Source organism: Physeter macrocephalus, chromosome 20 (genome assembly GCF_002837175.3).
Source record: "Physeter macrocephalus isolate SW-GA chromosome 20, ASM283717v5, whole genome shotgun sequence".
Taxonomy (NCBI): domain Eukaryota; kingdom Metazoa; phylum Chordata; class Mammalia; order Artiodactyla; family Physeteridae; genus Physeter; species Physeter macrocephalus.
Window position 1 is genome coordinate 82,232,358 of NC_041233.1, and position 11,244 is coordinate 82,243,601.

The window sequence follows — 11,244 nt, forward strand, 5'->3', positions numbered from 1 at the left end:
GGGGCTTCCCTGGTGGCGCAGTGGTGGAGAGCCCGCCTGCCGATGCAGGGGACGCGGGTTCGTGCCCCGGTCCGGGAAGATCCCACGTGCCGCGGAGCGGCTGGGCCCGTGAGCCGTGGCCGCTGAGCCTGCGCGTCCGGAGCCTGCGCTCCGCCACGGGAGAGGCCACAGCGGTGAGAGGCCCGCGTACCGCAAAAAAAGAAGAAAAAAAAAAGAAATAAAATGTGGACTAAAACCTGTATGACCATCAACTTTAGCGCTGTGGGCGGTGTCCACCCCTGTTCTCCCAGCATCTGTGTTAGGGGTGCCATCACGCCCTGGGGTGGGGGGCACAGGATCCAGCATACTTTGGGGTCTTATCAATATGCGATAGAGATAAATTTCCACATAAACTTCTTCTCAACTGTTTTCATTGCTCTGCTCTGCATTCGGAATGTCAGCATGTATCTTCTTGTTTGGTGATTGTACAGTTTGTTTTCCTAGTGGCTGGAAACCATGTTTTCCTCGTCATTTGCAAGACATTTCTCGTGTTTGTGCAGGCACCTTTCCCTAAGCTGGAGTGTCTCCGTAATACAAACAGAAGAGCTTTTAAAATTACCAGGACATCAGAGACTTAGGTTTGCTGTAAAATTTCTCCAGGAACACAGTCTGCATACAAACGCCCAGGCTCCAGATTTGGCGAGCATCCTTTTTTTTTTTTTTTTTTTAAAAGCATTTCTTAATTAAAAAAAAATTATTTATTTTATTTTATTTATTTTTGGCTGCATTGGTCCTTTGTTGCTGTGCACGGGGTTTCTCTAGTTGCCGCAAGCGGGGGCTACTCTTCGTTGTGTTATGTTAGCCATTCATTGCAGTGGCTTCTCGTTGCAGAGCGTGGGCTCTAGGCACATGGGTTTCAGTAGTTGCGGCTTGCGGGTAGAGCGCAGGCTCAGTTGTTGTGGCTCATGGGCTTAGTTGCTCCGCGGCATGTGGTATCTTCCCGGACCAGGGCTCGAACCCGTGTCCCCTGCGTTGGCAGGCGGATTCCTAACCACTGCGCCACCAGGGGAACCCTGGCGAGCATCCTTTGAACACCTTCTCTGTGCAGGCTCACCCGGGGAACTTTGTACCCTCACTCCCTTCACCCCAGCGTGAGTTCAGGGTGGTGGGCACAGGTGTTGGGGACGGGGCACTGGCCTTGCAGGGAGAGGCAGAGGCGGGCTTGGATCCGAGGGGCCGAGCACCCCTGTGGGCATCACGGAGGTGATGGCAGGGCTGGCAGCAGTGGTGGTGGCAGCAAGGACTTCCCTGAGATCCTGTTACGTGCATGTCTCTGTGCCAAGTGCTTTTCCTCCGTTGTCTCCTGTGGGGCAGGTCTGATCCCCCGTGCGCCTGGCCAGAGCTGGTCCTCAGGATGGGTCGTGGGTGGGGCCAGCAGGTCAGGTTGCTTCCATGAACAGTGATGCTAAATACCGCCACCTTTGCATGGGCTCCAGAAGGTAAGGAAGACGTTAGGCGACGACCCCTGCAGGCCACGCAGGCCGGCTGCTTGTTGGCAGAATTCACTGCCTCCCGTTCTTCCAAGCCCGCGTATGGGCCACGTGCTTCTCTTCCTTTGGTTCTTTCTGGATTTCTCCTCTGCCCTCCTCTTCTGCTTTAAGGAAGGGCTCACATGATTGGGTAAAATCCAGAACAGTCTTACTATATTAAGGTCAACACATCAGTAACCTTAATTCCATTGGCAAAGTCCCCTCTTCCACGCGCGTGATACCAGAGGGCACAGGTGATGGGGCCCGGATGCCCCTGCTAGCCTGGGCAGCGCCACTCCAGAGCCCACAGAGGCTGCAGGCCCCTCCATCGCCCCCCCCCTCCCCCCTGCGTGGCGTATGCCCACGTCGACACTGACCAGGCCCCTGTCCTCTTGGACACTATGGTTTGCATTCATGACCTCCTCGTGGGGACCTGATTTCTGGCCACATCCACCCCTTGGTCCCTGTCCTGTCTCCTGCCCCACTTCCCTCTCCCTGCATGTTGACTGGTAAGACCGAGGCTGGAAGCTGGGGTGATTTCAGCACACAGTAGGGAAACACTTTCCACACTGCCTCCCTTGCAGAGGGCAGTCAAGCTGAGACCACACACTTGAACTTACTGGGGCTTTGTATTCTGCGGGGGGTTCCTGGTAGACAACATACAGTGTGTTATGAAGACCGAAACATATTATCTTCAATTATCAGAGTGTTTAGGCCATTACATTTAATGCAATTACTGGCATTAATTAATTAATTCTTAATATATTGGGGATTAAGTCTACTATCTTGCTGTCTATTTCCCATCTCTTGTTTGTGTTCTTTGTTCCTTTTTTGCCTCTTTTTCTGACTTCTTTGGGAATATTTGTGTAGCTTTAATATTCAATTTTTTTCTGTCTTTTTATTGAGATGTAGTTGACATATAACATATTAGTTTCAGGGATACAGCATAGTGATTCAATATTTGTTTATATTTAGTTTTATCTCCACTATTTGCTTATTAGTTTTTATTTCGTCGTCTTGTTATTATTTTTAGTGGTTGCTCTAGGATTTAAATATAGTGTAATAGCATTTCTTTTTGCTTGAAGAGTTGCCTATATTTTCTGTAGTATACTTCTGCTAGAGATGAATTCTCTCAGCTTTTGTCTGTTTCAAAAAGTCTGTATTTTGCCTTTCTTTTTCAAACGTATTTTGCTGCTAAGCGTAGAATTCCAAGTTGACATTTTTCTTTCAGCAATTTAATGAAAGAAAAATCCATTGTGCTCTGGATTTTATAGTTTCTGATAAGAGCTCTGCCATCATTCTTATCTTTATTCCTTTGCAAATGGTGTGTCTTTTTCCTCTGCTTCCTTTTAAAATTTTCTCTTTAGTACTAGTTTACAGCAATTTGATTGTGATGTGCCTGTGTTATTTTTAATTAATTAATTACTTAGTTTATTTATGTTTATTCTATTTGATACTTGTCCAGCTTCTTGAATCTGTGGGTTTAACATGTCACCTAATTTGGATCACTTTCAATTTTGATTTCTTCAAATATATTTTCTGTCACCCCTCTCTCTCCTCTCTGCATTGGACTCCAATCACACATACTTTAAACCACTTTATATTGTTCCAAAGGTCACTGAGCCTCTGTTCATATTTTTTCTCCCTGTGCTTCATTGTGTATAGTTTTTATTGCTATGTAGCCAAGTTCGTTGAGCTCTTGTATGGTGTCTATTCTGCTGTTCATTTCATCAGGTAAACTTTTAAAATTTCAAATGCTGTATTTTCAAGTCTAGAAGTTTTACTTGGGTCTTTAAAAAATATCTTCCACATCTCTTCTCATTGTGTTCCTGTGTTCCTTTATTTCCTTGAGCGTGTAGAGCATGTTGATAATAGCTATGTTAATGTCCTTGTCTGGTCCTTGACTTAAGCCCAGGGCGCAGCATCTCAGATAGCTCTGAGGGACTGCTCTGAAGAGGTGAGGGGTGGGGGGGAAGCCAGGATATATAGTTTTTGCAACAAAGAGCGGGTAGTTGCAATATCAAAAGATTATCACTCATTAAAGAAAACCAGACATCTCTAGTTAAGGAATTTAGCACTTTTCTGTGTGTGGGAAGATGCAGGAGTCTGGGCTCACTGAAATCGTTCCTTTGATGTGCCCCTCAGCTACATGGGGCCAGTGTCCTGTGCTTTCGCATCCTGAGTCTCCTCAGGGGGCACCTTCGGGGGTGGAGGTGCTGCAGCAGCTGACCGCTAGGTGGCGGGCATCCTGTTCCATCCTGAGTTTCCTCAGGGCTCACCATCTGGGTGGCTGTAATGTGATGGTTCGATGGCTACAACATCCTTTGTTTACTGATACGACAGCAATATTTTTCATTCACAGGTTCCCCCCAAATGTTCTGTGGCCCAGAATCGGCCTCAGACAGTGAGCTCTCAATCCATTTGTTTCTCTCCCCTTAGGGATCACTGTCTTGCATTGTCTTTTGTCCACTTTTTTCTGAAAACAGTTGTTTTATATATTTTGTCTGATTTTCTAGTTGTTTATGGTAGGGGGGCAGTTCCAGTAGCAGTTAATCCTTCATGTCCAGTAACAGAAGTTCCTGATAGTTACTTTTAAAGACTGTTCTGAGTCCCTTATTATTGAAATGCTCTCTTGTCATCTTGAGGTGGCAGCTGCCAGATCTGGAAGTGACCCCACGCCTTGCAGGTGTGGGGAAGCCTCAGGGTCCCAGCAGGGCAGGGAGCTGGAAGCCTTGGGCGGCTGTGGCCGTTTGTCATTGTGATGCATCTGGACACGTGTGGTGCTTCCTCCTTGAGTTCAGTTCTGCAGGCTGTTACTCGATACTCAGTGAGCATCCAGGAATCTGCAAACGTGCTGTAGAGGTAGAAAATTCACAGTCATATTAGATATAGGAACTTCCAGATACATTCCTTCCTCTTTCCTTTTTTACATTTTAGGCAAAGAGAAATGGTGTGTTTTCCCCTGAAAGTGTGTTTGGTGGCCCTGGTGGCAGCAGCAGTGTATTTTGAAGGTCTGCTAACTGCAGGGAAGTGAGAACTAAATTTCAGTACAAAAGCAAACAGTTCTTAAATGCAGTTACCTTTCTTTTATTGTTCTTATGAAACCCTCAAAGTCAAGTTTGCATCCTGGGTAAGACCAGGAGCCCAGAATTCCGTGGGTCTGAGTTTGTCTCCTGCTTCCCCCTTTACTGGCTGTTTGATCTTGGGCAAATTGCTTATCATCTTTTCTAACCTCAGATGGCACATCAGTAAAATGGGATACGAATAACACCTCCAGAGGGGGTTGTTACGAAGACTGAATGAGCTCGTACACGCAAAATGCCGAGTGTATAGTAAGTGTCTGGTGAATGTTAGCTGATACCAGTGTAGATATTGCTGTAGATGGCCACGCATGTTTTCTTGCATCAGGTAAAGTTGCAGGATTACTCAATCAATGGGGTGACTGTCACAAGAGTCACACAACACATGGGCCTCCTCGACCTGGTGATTCCCAAATATGCCTCGCAGCACTGGCTGCTCCCAGAATACCTGGGGAGCTTGTTAAAAGACGGGTACCTGGCTCCACCTCAGCCCAGCTGGATCAGAAGATTTGGGACATGTATGTTTAACTGTTCCACGGGCAATTCTGATCTATGGCCAGGTTTGGAACCATTAATTTGCACAAAATGAGTTTTTCTTATTTGGTCACTAAGTATTTAAAAAACAAGTGAAATTTTGAAAAAACAACAGCAATAAAAATGTACTAAATGCTAGAATCATATTCCAGTCCAAAGCCTGGAATCCACAGAATTTCTGTTTCTAGCTGTTGGACATAGATTAGGTATGCTGCAATGAGACAGTGAGTTATATTCTTTCATTTTTCAAGTGCTTCCTAGCTTTGTTTTTTGCCTTTTTTATGGTCACGTTGGAACCAAGCAGTTGGTGGATTTAGGTGAAGAAATCAAAAGATTGGGAAACTTTATTAAATCTCTTAAAACCATGTGTATCTGACAGAGAGAAGGGCAGAGAGGCTTCCCCGTTCCGGCCACCGGCCTCAAGCCCATCAGAACTTGCCCTCTGTCTCCTTTGTAAACCCTGAAAAGCTTTTTCTCTTGGAGTATTTTAGAGCAAATACCAAACATCACATGATTTCTCCCACAAATACTTTAATATCTATTTGTAACAGGTAAGGACTTAAGAAAAACATAACCAAAATTCCATGATCACATTCAGCAGAATTTCTTAATATAATCTATACCCAACCCATGTTCAATTTCCCCCAACTTCCTAAAAAAATGTATTTTTACAGTTGGTTTGTTTTTTCAGGAGCCAAACACGGTTCACACGTTGCCTGCATTTGACACGTCTGTTAAATGACTTTGAATAAACTGTGGCTTCTCTTTCTTCTGCCCCTCCCTTCATACCAGTGCCTTGTGATGGAGCTGGACATTTGTCCTGTGGCACCTCCCAGGCCCTGGGCTCAGTGATGGTAATTTGTGGTTTTGTTTAATGTGTTCTCTTATCACTTCTCTTTCCTGTATGATGGGAGTTAGAGTCTAGTGTGGGACCAGCTTCATTTTTGTCCTTTGGTGAAAAGGAGATGTCCCAGGGGTGGTGTGTAAATCAAATTCAATCTGCACATTTCGTGTTCTTCTCCTTCTCCTCTTCACTCTCTCATACCCCTTGCAATTTATTTGTTGAAAAAAACCATTTTATTGGTCCTGTAGGGTTTTCCACAGCTTGGGTTTTGCTGACTGCATGGTGTGTGTGTGTGTGTGTGTGTGTGTGTGTGTGTGTGTGTTAGTCACACGTTCCCCTGTATTTCCTATAAGCTGGTAATTAGATTTCAAAGTTCAGTCACATTCAAGGTTGTGAGGGTTTTTCTTGGCAAAGAGGGAGATGTATGCACTTCCATTAAGAGGCAGGGATGTCTGATTCTCTCTCTTTTTATGATGTTATAAGCCATCAATGATCAGCCCAAATCCGTTAATTTACTAGGGATTGAATTTCAAATGGTGTTATTATAATTCTTCCTTTATTAGATGTACTATTTCTACGAAAAGAAGTTTCTCATTAATTTTTTAGTTATAAGAGAAAGTTCACACAGGACAGGCAGGATTAATGCTTGATCCATTCCCTCTGTTTACTCTCTTTCAAAATAATGACCTAGTTCTCTAGCATACTCCAGAGGTGACCAGTGAGGCTTAAAAAATGATCATTATGGGGCTTCCCTGGTGGCGCAGTGGTTGAGAATCCGCCTGCCGGTGCAGGGGACACGGGTTCGCGCCCCGGTCTGGGAGGATCCCACATGCCGCGGAGCGGCTGGGCCCGTGAGCCATGGCCGCTGAGCCTGCGCGTCCGGAGCCTGTGCTCCGCAACGGGAGAGGCCACGACAGTGAGAGGCCCGCGCACTGCAAAAAAAAAAAAAAAAAAGAGGTCATTATGAACTTGTGACTTTGAACAATTTGATACATTTAACCTGTTGCAATTGTTATCTTTATTGATTCTGAAATTGTTCCATCTTGGGGCTAGGGGAGCATCTTCACGTTGGATTCTGAGTCCTTTTGACCTGACCCAGTCTTTGATAACATCTTTGCTTCTGCTAAGACAAGACATTCCCAGCTCATCTTGTACATTTTCCATCTTACTGAATCAGACATTTTAAAAGAAGGGTTGTTTAGTTTTAGTGTGACCTAGAAAATAAGGTGGTAGGAATGCTTATTGCTACTGGGTTGGTTGTTGCTTTTAGGCTTTTCCAGTGGTCAGGCTAGGAAACACACGTTTTTAGAGATAAAGAAACAATAACTTCATACTAGTTGTTTCAATTAAAATGAAAGCCCATAGAATTTTTATTTAACCTCATTTGTCTTATGTCTCTATCTCCCTTTCTCCCATGCTGAAAGTTCCATCTCCCAATCGCACCAACGTAATTACCGATTTGCAACACACCTGCACACACAACAGTCTCAGAATAATACTCCCACCATCACGCGTACCTCTAACACTGCCACCACTGATTCCTGAAATCAGTTTAAAAGGTTCTCGCAGTTCTTTTTGTCCTTAGACTATATCCCACTAGGATGTATAGTTATCTTGCTGCGATTTAAAATTATTTAAAATAATTCCCCTCTAAGAAGTTATGCCATTAACTTAAAACACAGTTATGTTCATATGACTCAACTTTGAATTTTAGGGACTGATTTTAAATTTAATTTTGGTTTATAGATATATGAAATAGCTACCTCATTCCAAAGTCAAATCTATAGAACAACGTATATTCACAAAAAAATTGGGCTTCTCTCCTTGTTGCTTCCTCTCTGTTCTGTCTCCCTCCAAAAGTAACTGTTAAAAATTTCTTTTAATTTAATTGGTTAATGAAATACCTTTAGGAATGTATTTAATTTATTATTTGCTTTCTTTTCTTTGTTTTTTTTTTTTTTTTTTTTTTTTTGCGCAGGCACAGCGGCCATGGCTCACGGGCCCAGCCGCTCCGCGGCACGTGGGATCCTCCCAGACCGGGGCGCGAACCCGGTTCCCCTGCATCGGCAGGCGGACGCGCAACCACTGCGCCACCAGGGAAGCCCTATTATTTGCTTTATTTTCATATGTTCAAATATATATTGACGTATTTAAAAAAAAGTCTCCACCGTTTTTAAAAGAACATACCATATGTATTTTTGTCCACCCTGCTTTTTTTCTACTTAAATTCCATATAAGTATGTAGAGAAATTCCTCCTTTCTATTTTGCAGCTGTGTGGTATTCCATTTTGTTAATGTACCATTGTTTGATCAAACAGTCCCCATTAACGAACATTTGAGTGAATTCTAGTCTTTTCTACTACTAATTGTGCTTCACTAAATAGCTTGGGGCATATGTCTAACACGCGCCAGGATAGATTTCTACAGATGCAATTATTGTATCAAAGAATAATTGCAAATGTAATTTTTCTAAATATTACCATACTTCCATGCCCTCTATAATGGTTATAGTATCAGTGTGGTAATTTTAAAATTCTATCATTTCTTCTGCACTTACTAACTGGACTGCAAATAAAGACTGTTTGCCTTCGTTAACTATTTGATTTACGTGACATACAGTCCCTACAGAAAAGGCAAGACAGATGCTTTATTCTTTCTTTTTGTATGTTATAATTCATACAAATGAGTTGGTTCCCTAGTAATCATTATGAACCTCGTCATTTTCAGTATTATTATGAACCCATGACTTTATTGTGATTTAACCCATCATATTTTTAAAAATATACTTGTTATTTTGGAATAATTTTAGGTTTACAAAAAAGTTGCCAAGACAGTGCAAAGAATCCCTAATACCCTCTTTATACCGTTTCCCTAATGCGAACATCCTGACATTACATGGGCATTTGTCAAGCTTAAGAAAACAACTTTGGTACATGACCATATTAACTAAACTCAAGATTTTAATTTGGATTCCTCCAGTTTTCCCACTGTCACCCTTTTTCTGTAAGATCCAATCTAAGATACCACATTGCAGTTAACATTAATCTTTTCGGTGTTCACTTTGTTTTTTTCTTCTTTTCCCTATTCAGCCGGCTCCTAACATTTAGATGAAATCCCAGTGGCCTTTGACTGTGTGTGTGATGTGTGTGTGTGCGTGTGCGTGTGCGTGTGTGTGTCCAGGCTGATAAAGTGTTCTCCAACTCATTTGGAGCATTTCTTGCTCCAGACCTGGAATGAGCTATTTTTCTAAGGATCTTTGGTTCTTTTCAGTGAGAAATGGCATTTGGAGATCATAATCTGAGTACTAGGGCTGCTCATTGCTACGGACTGTCATTGATTTTTAGGCCTTTTCAGTGAACAGAGTTGTGAACTACATGCTTTTTAGAAAGAAAATTATGAGTTGCTACCCATATCTACAATTCAAATTAGAGATGACAAGGTCTTATACTCAATTACTTGAAACTAATTTTATGTTTGTTTCTCTTTTGCACTGAAAATCTTGGTTCCTAACGGCACAAGTCCCATGTTCCTTATTGTGTATAAATAATTATGCTATTTATTATGTAACCAAGCATTATTGGTAGAGATAAGTTAGGTCATAGTGTAGAAACAGCCCCAGATCCCAGTGGCTTGCGACCACGAGGGTTTATCACGTGTTCCTGTTCGTGCCCTTCACGGTTGGCTGTGGCTCTGTTTCCCGCTGTCTTCGCTCAGAGCCCCAGACTGATGTAGCCCCTCTTTCTGGAACATGGTTGATTGTTACGGTCGAGAGAAAACAGACGCGGTGGACTAAAAGCTGGCTTTTCAACTTCTTGCAGCATCTTTTCCGCTCCCTTTTTTTTTGCCACGTCAAGTTGCATGGCCCATCCTCAGTTCGGTGGGGTGGACCCGGCATGTCACAGAGCCAAGACTTAAGCCAGTGGGGCAGGAATGTGAACTCCAGCTGCAGGGAGGAAACTTGGATAATTGTGAATAATCCAGTGTGACTATGGACATTATTAAAAAGAATAAGACGATTGAATGCAGTGTAAGAGTCCCTTCTGCCCATAGGCTATATATATATTAAACTAAAGGCTGAACAGTCAAAATAATGTGCTGAGATTCACGTGAAGTAATTTTTTCTCTGTGTGGTTGCCACCAACTCGATTTACTGTGAAGTTTATTTGTTTCCGTTTGTTTTTTGATTTTTAGGGACCACTTTTTAACCTTTTATCCTTTATTTATTTTTTGGAAAATATTTATGTAGCTCCAAATTCAAATATAAAGCCAGGTGTACTGAGAAAAACCGACCTTGCCCCCCTGTCCCCTCCTGTCTCTTCTCACCTCCACATGAGAGCTGATGTTTTTTGTTATATGCAGAATTAATTCATGTGTAATTATACATTTATAATGTATTTATAACTTATAATGAAATTGATAAAAATAAGGTCATCCATTCATTTTATCTTTCCTCTGTTTTTGTTTTTGAAAAGACATGTAAATATTCACCTGTGTTTTGATCAAGAGGATTTGAACCCCAGCTTGGATGAGACGCTCAGGCCCCCACCAGCTGTCACCCTTTCAGACAGCAGTGGGTTCCGTGTCACGCTATACATCTCTCTGCAGGGCTCACTCAAATCCCGGGATGGGTGGCCTCTCTCTGTAACGGGGACTGTCTGCCTTTCAGCCTGGTTTGGGCGGCGCTTTGTCACACATCTGGTGACCCTTCTTTTGCATCTGCTTTAGGATCAGAGTTTGGTTTGAGGGGAGGGAGTTGAGGTAGGTTTGACCAGTCATCAGAAATGGAGCTTCCTGGACGCGTGGCCCTGAAGTCCCGCCTGGACCATGGTGGACAGATGGGGCACGCTGGCCTCTCACCCCAGCTCTGTTAGGGGTGCAGGTCTCACTCTTCCTCGCCCCTCCCTGGCCCTGTCCTCTAGGACTGCAGGGCCCGAGGGCTGCACCCCCTTTCCCCCCCGCCAAGTGAGTGCATATTCGTGGTGAAAGTGGCTGTCTACCTCTTTTTTTTTTTTAACATCTTTATTGGAGTATAATTGCTTTACAATGGTGTATTAGTTTCTGCTTTACAACAAAGTGAATCAGTTATACATATTCATATATCCCCATATCCCCTCCCTCTTGCGTCTCCCTCCCTCCCACCCTCCCTATCCCACCCCTCTAGATGGACACAAAGCACCGAGCTGATCTCCCTGTGCTACGCGGCTGCTTCCCACTAGCTATCTGTTTTACGTTTGGTAGTGTATATATGTCCATGCCACTCTCTCGCTTCGTCCCAGCT